The sequence below is a fragment of the Armigeres subalbatus genome, chromosome 3, assembly GCF_024139115.2.
Source record: "Armigeres subalbatus isolate Guangzhou_Male chromosome 3, GZ_Asu_2, whole genome shotgun sequence".
Classification (NCBI taxonomy): domain Eukaryota; kingdom Metazoa; phylum Arthropoda; class Insecta; order Diptera; family Culicidae; genus Armigeres; species Armigeres subalbatus.
The window spans coordinates 153,624,687-153,635,584 of NC_085141.1; the positions used below are offsets into that span (position 1 = coordinate 153,624,687).

The 10,898-nt window shown below is 38.6% G+C and overlaps 1 protein-coding gene across 1 annotated transcript in view; it reads right to left on the minus strand.

Annotated features, from left to right (window-relative positions):
- Window positions 1-4,396, minus strand: part of LOC134227857 (uncharacterized) — a 90,505-nt gene extending 86,109 nt beyond the window's left edge. The window contains exon 1 of the mRNA XM_062709541.1: window positions 3,258-4,396. The gene's annotated coding sequence lies outside the window, so the exon portion shown is untranslated. The remainder of the gene's footprint in view (window positions 1-3,257) is intronic.
- Between the last annotated feature and the right edge of the window lie 6,502 nt (window positions 4,397-10,898).

Here is a 10,898-nt window from a genome sequence, read left to right on the forward strand (position 1 = left end):
ATTTATTTTCTGGATATAGGTGCCGGAATAGGTTTTCAGATGCGTTCCACGGTGACAGTTCCGCAGACAGTAAGGGGTCGTTCTAAAATGACGTCCACAGTTTGAGAGGGGAGGGGGGTTAAGATTTGGCGACAGTTTGTACACTCGGTATACCAAAAAGCGAGACAGAGTGGGGAAGGGGGGTCTAAAAATGTCAAAAGTAGTGGACTTCATATTTGAATCACCCCTAAACAGGAATTAAAAAAATCAGACCCCCGCAATAACCTTATTGCACGGTTTTGCAGTCATTTTAGCCAACCGGAAGTCGGTCGTCGGCTTCGGGACAGTTCGTCGAATGACATTTGGTCGAATGGACATTGATTTGATTTGCAGTCATTTAGGCAAGCTGAAAGTCGGCAATCTTAAATTTCCAAGCATAGATTTACGGCTTCTACTCATCGAGCGCATTTGGGCAATACCCAGTTTTTATGTTTTCAGTCAAATAGAACTTCGAACTTTTCGTCGCTTTGGAGCAGTCCTGTCTACCGAAGTCCGTTTAAACTGGTGCAGGCATTAATCATACCGATTTTCACGTAGGGAGAATGACGGCTTTTGCAGGTTTTGTTCTATTATTGGCAGGGGGTTTTTATGACTGACTAGGCTCAAATTTGGCCTAAACATTCTTTGCATATCAAAGAATATAGTGGCCAAATTTCATAAAATTCGGTCGACAAAAACCCCTCTGCCAATAATAGAACAAAACCTGCCAAAGCCGTCTTTCCCCCTATTGTGACATTGTTCACCATCCAGGTCTCTCCGCAGCACTCAAAGAGCGCCTCCACAGATGTTTCAAAGCTTCTCTAAGGTTCGTGTTTAATATGACACGTCGTACAACTACGGTGCCTGTGACTAACGTACTCGGACAAGATCTTCCTGATAATTATCACCTTCGTTCTTGCTGTTTCATGAGACAAGTATGGAATAACGCAGTGCCTGATTATATCCAACAACACTTTCCCAGAAGCCAGCTGGATCGGACCCGTAATTTTATTCTACCTCGGAACACAAACTCCACCAGGAAGAGCCTGCTTATCAACGGAATGTCGATCTGGAACAGACTTCCGGCTGAGATCAAAGCCAAAACTTTGATTTCATCCTTCGAAAAAGCTTTAAGGGAACAATATATCTATTGCTATTTATCATTTCTTCCAAATGTAAAGTTCTATATAACTTCCTTGACCCGCTTAAAAATCTCAATTACAAGACTGATTTTTTTTCAATACATTTTCCTGTCTTTTCCGTTCATTTTCAGATGTTTTTTTACACGGATTTTGAAATTAACGCGATTTTTTGTGAAAAACGTATACCTTCGCAAAAAAACTGGGTTTTATTTTATTTATTCACTACATCATGCTTTGGACTAGTAAGAAGACTGTACTGAAAAAATGCACGGGGAAACAACGAAAATGATAACTCAATGCTTTTTAGCATTATTTGCCTAATGCCATGAAATCCGACAACTAGCATTAAACAATTCGAACAAATTGGATGAAAAATTGTAATCCATTTTTCTACATTATGGCTCATTGCCACATTAGCCCTTATGAAACAACTGTGTCGAATTGCATTAGCTTGGAATAATCTTTGTTGAGTGTAGGCCCTCCTTAGCCGTGCGGCTACAAAGCAAGACCATGCTGAGGGTGGCTGGGTTCGATTCCCGGTGCCGGTCTAGGCAATTTTCGGATTGGAAATTGTCTCGACTTCCCTGGGCATAAAAGTATCATCGTGTTAGCCTCATGATATACGAATGGTAACTTGGCTTTGAAACATCGCAGTTAATAACTGTGGAAGTGCTTAATGAACACTAAGCTGCGAAGCGGCAATGTCCCAGTGGGGGATGTAATGCCAATAAAGAAGAAAGAAGAAGAAGAATTAGCATTAGCATTTAGCAGTTCGCACAAATTCGTAGGTGGTACAAGCCAATACTATTGTATGAGAGTAGTATCACTTTCATCCGTTACCACAGATATTGATTTGGGACTAATCATTAACTCTTAGATGAAAGCAATGTACTCTCCAATAGTCGAGATCTGTCCTGGCCACGTCCTTGCGAATGCTGAGCAAGGGGAAGGATGGTTAGTTGGACACCTACTTAAGAAAGATGCAGAGAACTCTACGACCTCTCATAGGTGCCACGGTAGCCATAGCCATAACAGTAGGAATCGTTTTGGTAGAACGTGAAACACAGAAAGAACTAAGATAGAAATACAAAGTAGGAAAGGGACGAGCCTAGAATTGAACCCACGACCTCCTGCTTATAAGGTAGAAGCGGTAGCCACTAGACCACCGAACTCGCCTGTGTTCAATAATTATCACATTGTAATGTCCTTAAAATAAGTAATACTATTAGAAAAAGTGGTTTTAAGGAGTGTGACGATCAATACCCAATTTTAAAAATAAATGTGTTATGTACTAAGAAAGGAGTTCAAAGTATGAACATGTCTCGAGCAAAATATGATTAGGGCCGAAAAAACAACAATGCTGAACCGAGAAAAATGAGGTTCAAGTTTTCTATGACTAATTTAATTCATTTATTCAATTTGAAACTCATTTCATGGCCAACACCATGTCAATTCTATACGTAAATGGTTATATTATAACAGCAGATTAAGATTAATTGAAAAACCATTCGAAATCTACAAAATTTCAGCTAAAACAAAAATTGCGCCGTTTACTCGCATTACCGGCAACACGTCTGGTTTTTAAGCCGTTTGCTCAAAGCTAGTAACATCATCGAATTTGTTTAGATTTGTCAGCCAGAGCAGTTCTGCTCTGCGTTATATCGAAAACCTAGTAAGAATATACATTTTAAAATAACTTGAAGCTAGTTTTTTCTAAATAAACAATATAAAGTAAACGGCCTAAAAACCAAAGCAAACATTCCGCATGGTAGTAAAGGGCGCCCACAATGGACTTAAAAACCACTATGGTGCAAATGGTTCATGAGACGTTCACTCAAAACAGCAATAAAATGTGTTTCTTAAGAAATATCAAGTATGGAGTTTTACCTAGGATGAAGAATCTTTTACAAAGCAATCGTTTATGCTAGAATAACAAAAATCATGGTTTTGGTGTATAAGCCGTAATCATATGTTACGCGAGATGTTATATTTTCTACAAAACGTATTTAATGAATCTAACCCAATAAAATATGAAACACGTAACTCTGGAACGCACGATGAGAAAGTTTGAGAAACACTGGCTTCGATAGTACTTACCCAACACACGCTTATGAGCAGCCGAACGCTTGCACTCACACCAACGCAGATGCGAGACGGCTGTGAAGTTTTTTTGCCTTCCTATCTCCGTTCAATGTTTGAAGCCTGCTGCTGCTCTTCGTTCTCACACGACACAAATCGTTTTTCCGTCGCTTCTTTGCGGTTGAAAATTTCGATTTTTCCCTTTCCCGCAACACTCGTGCCTTCTATACAGAAAGGCTTTGTCGAATCACACAACCGAACGGAATGATTCGCGCTGAATTATGCAAGAAAATTCAGCTATCACTGTACTTCCCTCGCAATATGGAATTATGCACTCTCGATGGGCTCGAAGCGATTCCGGCTGCTGCCAATCGCAACAAAATTCTTCCTTCTATCAGCTCCACTCCAAGCAATATGCTGCAGATCTTACGAACAAAAACGGCCTGACCCCAGAAGCTTTGCAATGAAATTACAATTTTTATCCCTTTTTCACTACGATTCTCACCAACTCACACCTCACTACTCACTCCTTCTGGCTCACACGGGGAGACGGCGAAAAGAGACCGAGCCAAGAAGCAGGAAGCGCATTTCGCATTCGAAATAGATTTTTCACCACCGCCAACTTCGATATTTTACGCAGCAGCACTTCGATCCGACGATTTATCACACCGCGATTAACACCCACGCGATTTAATCCACCGATTAACCTACGCCAATGGACCGAAATCCAGTCGCAGAACAGGAAAATTTTCCGAATTCAAGGAGCACTCGAAAAACACACCTCCGATCCAAATGACTGATCTCACACGAGTATGACGATTTTTCTTCACATTGGTTGCTGCTCACCAGCCCAGCAGCAGCAGAGGCGAACTTCTCGGTTTCGATTGATTTCGTCAGCCGCACTTTTATCGTCCCTTTCCATTCGCACGACGCCATTCGGATTCCGTTTGTGAAAGCGAGCTAGCATGAGCGCGTCTGTTCGGCGCAGATGACGGAGAGCTTTTGCGCGTGAAAGCTCTCCAGCAGAATGAAGCGGCGCTCTCGTGGTGACGCAGCCAAGTGTGACGAAAACGGAAGCGTCGCCTAAACGTAACGCTGGCCGCGTGATCCCGTGCCATGGGAAGCGTTTCGAACGTTTCGCCGATGAGTACAGAACGTTATGATGTTCTGGTTATGCACCGTTCTTTGGTGATTATGGGAACCTGAAATGTACACAATGTTTAATTAAATAATTTTACACGGAATTAGATGAATTTTCAATTGTGTAGTTCACAAAACTGTGAGTCTACTAAAAATATAAACTATTGAAAATAATAAGCAAAGAAAATGGTAAAATAAAACAAATCTTAATCATCGAGCGTGAGTTGAGTAGGGTAAATGTCCAATTTTAAACCCCAAAAGGAAGTGCTTACCAACAGAGGCGCGGCCACGTTCTGAGACATGGGTAGGACAAAAACTGGATTATCGAATCTATAGAGTGCTTTCATGGAATTCCAGCTGATTCCGGAAATCCTCTCGGATTAAAAAAAAAATTGGACATCCTCAGATAAGTTATAAAACTCCCTATGACTGCAAAAACATTTATTGGATGGTTCTTAGCAATTGTCACTAACTTCTAGGAAATCGAACCTACAGAAATCTTCAGAAACATCGCTTCAATCTACTGGTAAAGTTTATGATCGTCCAAGAATGAGTGCTTAAGGTCACTCCTGACAGAATCCAAGTTTCAAAGTGCTCGCGTTTTGGGGGGCACACCACTCGATACGGAGGCGCCGGACAACTGTCATTTTTGTTGATTCAGCTTTGCTGCGTCGCAGCATGCGTGAAAAAATAAAAATGACAGTTGTGCGTTGCTTCCGTAAGGCGAGCACTTTGAAAATACGACTACCGCTTCTGTATTCGCGAAGTCGAAACAAATTCTGATCTTCCCTCCTATGGGAAATCCCATTGCTATCTGTCAGAGTTTGAGTGAAACATGGCCGCCATCTCCTCCTCTCTGTTGCTCTACTGTAAAAACCCATAAAGAACTGTAATTGTTTGTGTAAAGAATTTTGCTTCGACTTCGCGAATTGTAGACAGGAGGTCTTACAAAAACAACATCACATAATGACTACATAGACTACATCACTTTTCTAAATGAATCCTCGATCTATACTTCTGTTCATTACACTATAACGAAATTTTCTTTACATGGTATTGTAGGGATGCAGAGGTTTTCCCGGTCTCTAGTAACAACAATAACTGCGCAATAACTATCCTCTCCGTAGGTAGTAAATACCAACCTTTATTCACTTGGATCGTAGTTCAATTTACACCCGTTCTGACCAGTCACGGAGAAGCAACCATTGACAAGTACAGGTAGCCTTAGCTAAGTCATGCTAAGCTACATCCTTGTTTAGATATTCAATTTTCGATCAATTCACTTGTCAGCCTGTATATTTTTTACATAATTCATATACCGTGGACCCCCGGTAATATGACCGTTTTTAATCTGAACACTTTTTAATTTGAACCCCGTTGGTTTGAACATCGTTCAAATTAAAAATGGTTCAAACGTTACCACGTGGAATCGAGAGAAGAAAAATGGAACATCGTGAAATGGAACGCAGAATCAAAACAAACCAGCAAAGAGAGCAGCCAGAAACCAGTTTTTCTGATGCTTATAGAGTAACCAGAAGTTCAAATTAAAAGTGAACCCCGTTAATTTGAATGAGGTACCGTTCAAATTATCGGGGGTCCACGGTATCCTCTGAGCCTCCCTGGACTAGCAGAAATAATTACGTTCTTCCAGAAAATGTTCAACAATTTTATGGAAGAACAAAAACTATTAGAAATCTCAAGACTTCTTGGAAAATCTTAATAGGTACATCATTAAGCACTTTTTGGAATGGAAAACATGGCTCATAGGCTCTGAGACTGAGACTTATCATCAGGGCTCAGATTCAAACCCCCGTATCGAATCGTTGCCAATGATTTGAAATTATCAACATTTTCATGTTACTGAAAGCCGGAAAACCTAATTATTAGCAACTAATCAAGTCAAAATCCCTAAAAATCAAAAAAGTTTTGGAGACGAGCCAGCCTAGGGATGCAAGTCTCCTTAATAAAAATACAAAAAAAAAGTTTTAATAATATGGCTTTAGATCTTGGAATAGTATTTATAGTATTAAGTATACCTTTTAGTTATCCATATGGTATAGGTAGGACATGGGTAATAATCATGGGTAGGACAATGCTTCGACTGTCCTACCCAGGTATTTTCATGCGTAGGACATGTCCTACTTGTCCCACCCACTCCCGGCGCCACTGCTTACCAATATTTGTGAAACGTTTGATACAAGCGTAGTCATATTTATGAAAAAAAAATTGAAATTGGCATCAAAATGTGAACTATCTGAAATTTAAATGGGGTAAAATACCCAATAGTGGACCCCCTAGTAGCGAAATTACTCTTTCTGCCATAAGAAGTGGAAATTTTCAGCATATTAAATTTACATGATATCTGGTATCAGGTTCAGCATCTTTCCTTCGCGATACATACATTTAAACATTCAAATACAGAACGTTATTCGTTGAAATTACCATTTCAAAGTATCACTGAGATTGTGTGGCAATCTGGCGGCAATTCGACGTGAGGATGACATGCAGACAGAAGAGCGGACAGAAATCCACATGCAGTTAAATACCGAATTATTTCTATTATTAATAAATTAGTTACGATAATTACATTACAAAATAATCAGGTATAAAACGAGAACTGATAATTTTTCAGTGAATCGATATTTAATTAATTCTTTTGGCCTATCGACAGATAATTTGATATAGCGCCGCAGATAAACAGATGTAACTCTTAGTGAAAATCAGTTTCAATTTTCTCGCCATCGAAAACTCTAGCGCCATATGTTGCACAATCCACTCGAATCAATGGCAACCATGATGAATTTGCGTTTGACGTTGCATGAAGAAGAAGAAGCAGAAAGATGATAATCGAAAAAATCTCCACGGGAAACCATACGAAGAAGTTTTTAAACTCTTCTCAAAAATTCTAGAAGCAATTTAATTAAAAGCTGTTGAGTATCCCTTTAAGCTATGTAGGTTTTCTTTTAACATGCGGTTAATGGGGAAACGTCAATAACAGTATAATGAAAAAATAAGTTGCCCCATACTTATTTGCATGCAAACTTGAAACGGCTTGTGCTAAATCAGTTTTAATCCAAATGAGCTCAAATTTTCAGAGGACACTCAGAACATGCTAAAGAATCAGATGAGCACTGTGGAGCAAAATCGATTTTTTGAACCACCCTAGTGTGTACATAGGCGTAACTAGAGGCTCGGTCTAGGGGGGGGGCATGGCACCAGCGGGTGGGATGTAATTTTTAAAGGCGATTTAAAGCACTGTGCGCATGGATTGCAATAGAAATTGTTTGACTAAGTTTATCGCTCATTCGTCCTAGAGCTAACATTAAAAAAAAATCACGAAAAATACAATTTATTTCCAATGATGCTGTGATTGCTTCAAAACGCTGTGTCTGTGTCAACTTGTCTTCTCCATATTACTAAATGTAGATAAGTGTGTAATCTAAGATTCAAGAATCTTTTTCGCATTATCTATAAATGAAATTCGATATGAGTATATTTCTGAAAGTTTTCAAGCATTTCCATGATTACTTAATGCATAAAGATCTCGATTTTTTTGAAACTTGAAATTTTTTGAAACTCTTTAGATGTGGAATAAATTCCACGAAATTTTGTCATAATCAATATAAGTATTCATGCAAATCTAAAATGTATGCTATGTGCTGAAATAGTTAAGTACCGATGAACACAAATTTGGAATCCTAAAGTGTTTTTATGAGTCATAAATTCCATGAGTTATAAAATTATGAGTCATAAATCAAATTCCAGAATAACATAGGGTTTTTGTAGTTACTGACGTTAGGAAGAGGCTTTATTATGGTTTTCTGAATAGGTGAGAGATTTCTCTGCAAAAATCAAAGAGAAGCAACCAAATCGATCTGAATTGTGCTGCAAAAGAAATGTTTTCTGATACGAACTGGTTTCTAAATCTAATTTTTTTTTCCTAAAAAACAAATTCTAACTAAAGCAGGCACAAAAGAGTTTTCCGATGATCCTTATGAAATCGCCAAAAAATTAAATGGAACAAGATCTTTTGTGGATTATAAAAATATTTCTTTAATACAATCTCTGTTGTGAGTGCAAAGGTTGCCTAAGTTTTGTCCTAATACTTTCAATGGAATGCGTTGTTGATTTTTCTGTCATTGTAACAAAGATTCTTAAGTTTTGTAATTTTATATCTCTCTGTGCCAGAATTATATAGCGAGAGCAAAAAGCTCCATAGGAATTTGATCAACTGTTTTGCGGCATACCTTGCGATTAACTCGAAGATTTTCGAAAGAATGGTCGTTCGAAATTTCATTGACCGGATTTGTGTACATGTGCTCATTTTGATATAGTTGCTTCAGTCTTTTTTGAAGCGGATGGTAGTTAAATAGAACAGAAATATTTATGTCTTAATACAATTATGTTTTTATGTTTCTGCGACCAGGATACTAGTCAAACAAATGCAGAACAAATTTATTATTTTAAGCTAGCAACTGAATTAGAAGCGGCATTGATTTTAGCTTAAAAATCGAGAAAATGTTCCCGGGGGTCCAACTTAAATATTTCGATGCTTTGCTGAACAAATGGTCATAGATGTGATAACGCAACAAAAAATATGTTTATAGAATTCATAATCAAAATTAAGAAATATGTAGGAAATATGTAAATGAAATAAAAACTGACTAAGTTGGAATTACTTTTCAAAATTTTCTGGGGGGGTGCACAAGTAGGTCTGGAGGGGGCCAGGCCCCCCCGGCCCCCCTTATTTACGCCAATGAGTGTGTATGTTAGTGTGTATGTATGGTCACTTTTTCAACCTCAAAAACTCACACGATTTTGTACTTAGACTTAACTGATTTTATCGCAACAAGTTGCATTTCGCAGAGCCACTCTTCTTATTACATGCTATTTGATTTGATCAAGATTGATCAATGCGTTCGTAGCTGACAAGGAAAATGGTTTAGGGTTTAGGCAGTTTTCCATTTTTTCCCATATAATCGGAACTACGCGCATTGAGCAGCTACCATGCTATAATATAAATTACGTTTGTTCCATGGGTTAGAATCCTCGCTACGGCAATATCGATAACGCTAACTCAACGAGCAAAGCTTTTCAAAGCTTGCAATGTGGAACGTGTTGAACACGAAAGCTAAACGACGCTTTTAAGTTGAGAGCCGAATCGATGACGATTATTGCCATTATACTTTATCGGAGCATTCGCACCAACACAGTTGTAAGTTTCTTCGTTGGAAACAGAAATCGCACTCGATAACGACGCGATAACTGCTGGTTCGTATAAGCTCGTTCGTTGTGTGTGGCCATGGTGATGTTTGGGTTTGTTTTGTGTCATGCATGGGAAGGGGAAAAGAGGGGTTTCATTGATGCTTAAACATGGTGTTGGGTGGTATTTGGTATGATGGGTGGTGTGGAGTTTGGTGTAATTTGGGTGATTTCAAGGGCAAATTTGAATATTTGAATTTCGTTTTATACATCTCCTTATTATCATATTATATTATGTATACGGTTTTGTTTGTCCTCTATTTATATTTGGCATTTATATTTCAAATGGCATCGGGGCCTTGAAAAAGGGGGGGAGGGGGTGTCGTTGGTTGAAAAATCTTAATGTATTTGACGTCATACTTAAGTCGGCCTTGAGAATTATTTGCTTAATTCTCAAAATGTTCGTGATTCGTGTTCGTAGCTGTGCCGTTAGTCCAAAATCTGCATAAGAATGGTGTAAATACCGTTGGCTAGATCGGACTATGGGATCGGAAGTTATGGTCAAAATACTTTTTTTACGGAATAATCCTTAACCGATTTGCTTGAAACAACGCAGAACGACGCAGAATTCTGACCCAATGTTTCCTATTAAAAATTGGCTACATTGGTCTATGGGCACGGAAGTGATGAACGAAATACAATTTTTTATTTGCACGAGAAAGGCACCATCACCACTAGGTGGATCAATCAGGGTTTTTTAATTATGCGTTTCTTAATACTTTCATTTCATTACATTGTTACACTTATTAAGGCATTGTTCAACACTGGAAATAAGATGAACAGGATACTGGTATCGATCCAACGACCTTTGAATCCCCAGCCCTCTTGTTTACCATCAGCTATATTTGTTACCTTGGGCAGTACCAAGCTGAATTAGAAATATAAATCATACATTGTTGAACAATACAGGTTGAATAGCTGTAATGGGGTTGTTGGTCATTACTCAACTAAATTGCCGACAATCGAATAAAAGCTTAATAGGAGTTCAATGACGTTATAGTTAGTGTAATGTCATTCCGAAAAGTAAATTATCAGTCTTGATTTCATAGTTTGTGTTAGTGAGTTGTGAAGCTGCTGCCTTCTATCGGCCATCATGAAGGTAGAATTTTCCTGCAGATTGCTTCTATCATTCCTGAAGTAAGTATAAAAATAATAATGTATTCTCTAGTGCAGAGGTTCCCAAACTTTTGTATATGCGACCCACCTAGCAGAATCCCATATTGCTTTCATCCCACCAGGTACCAAATGCATTGATTT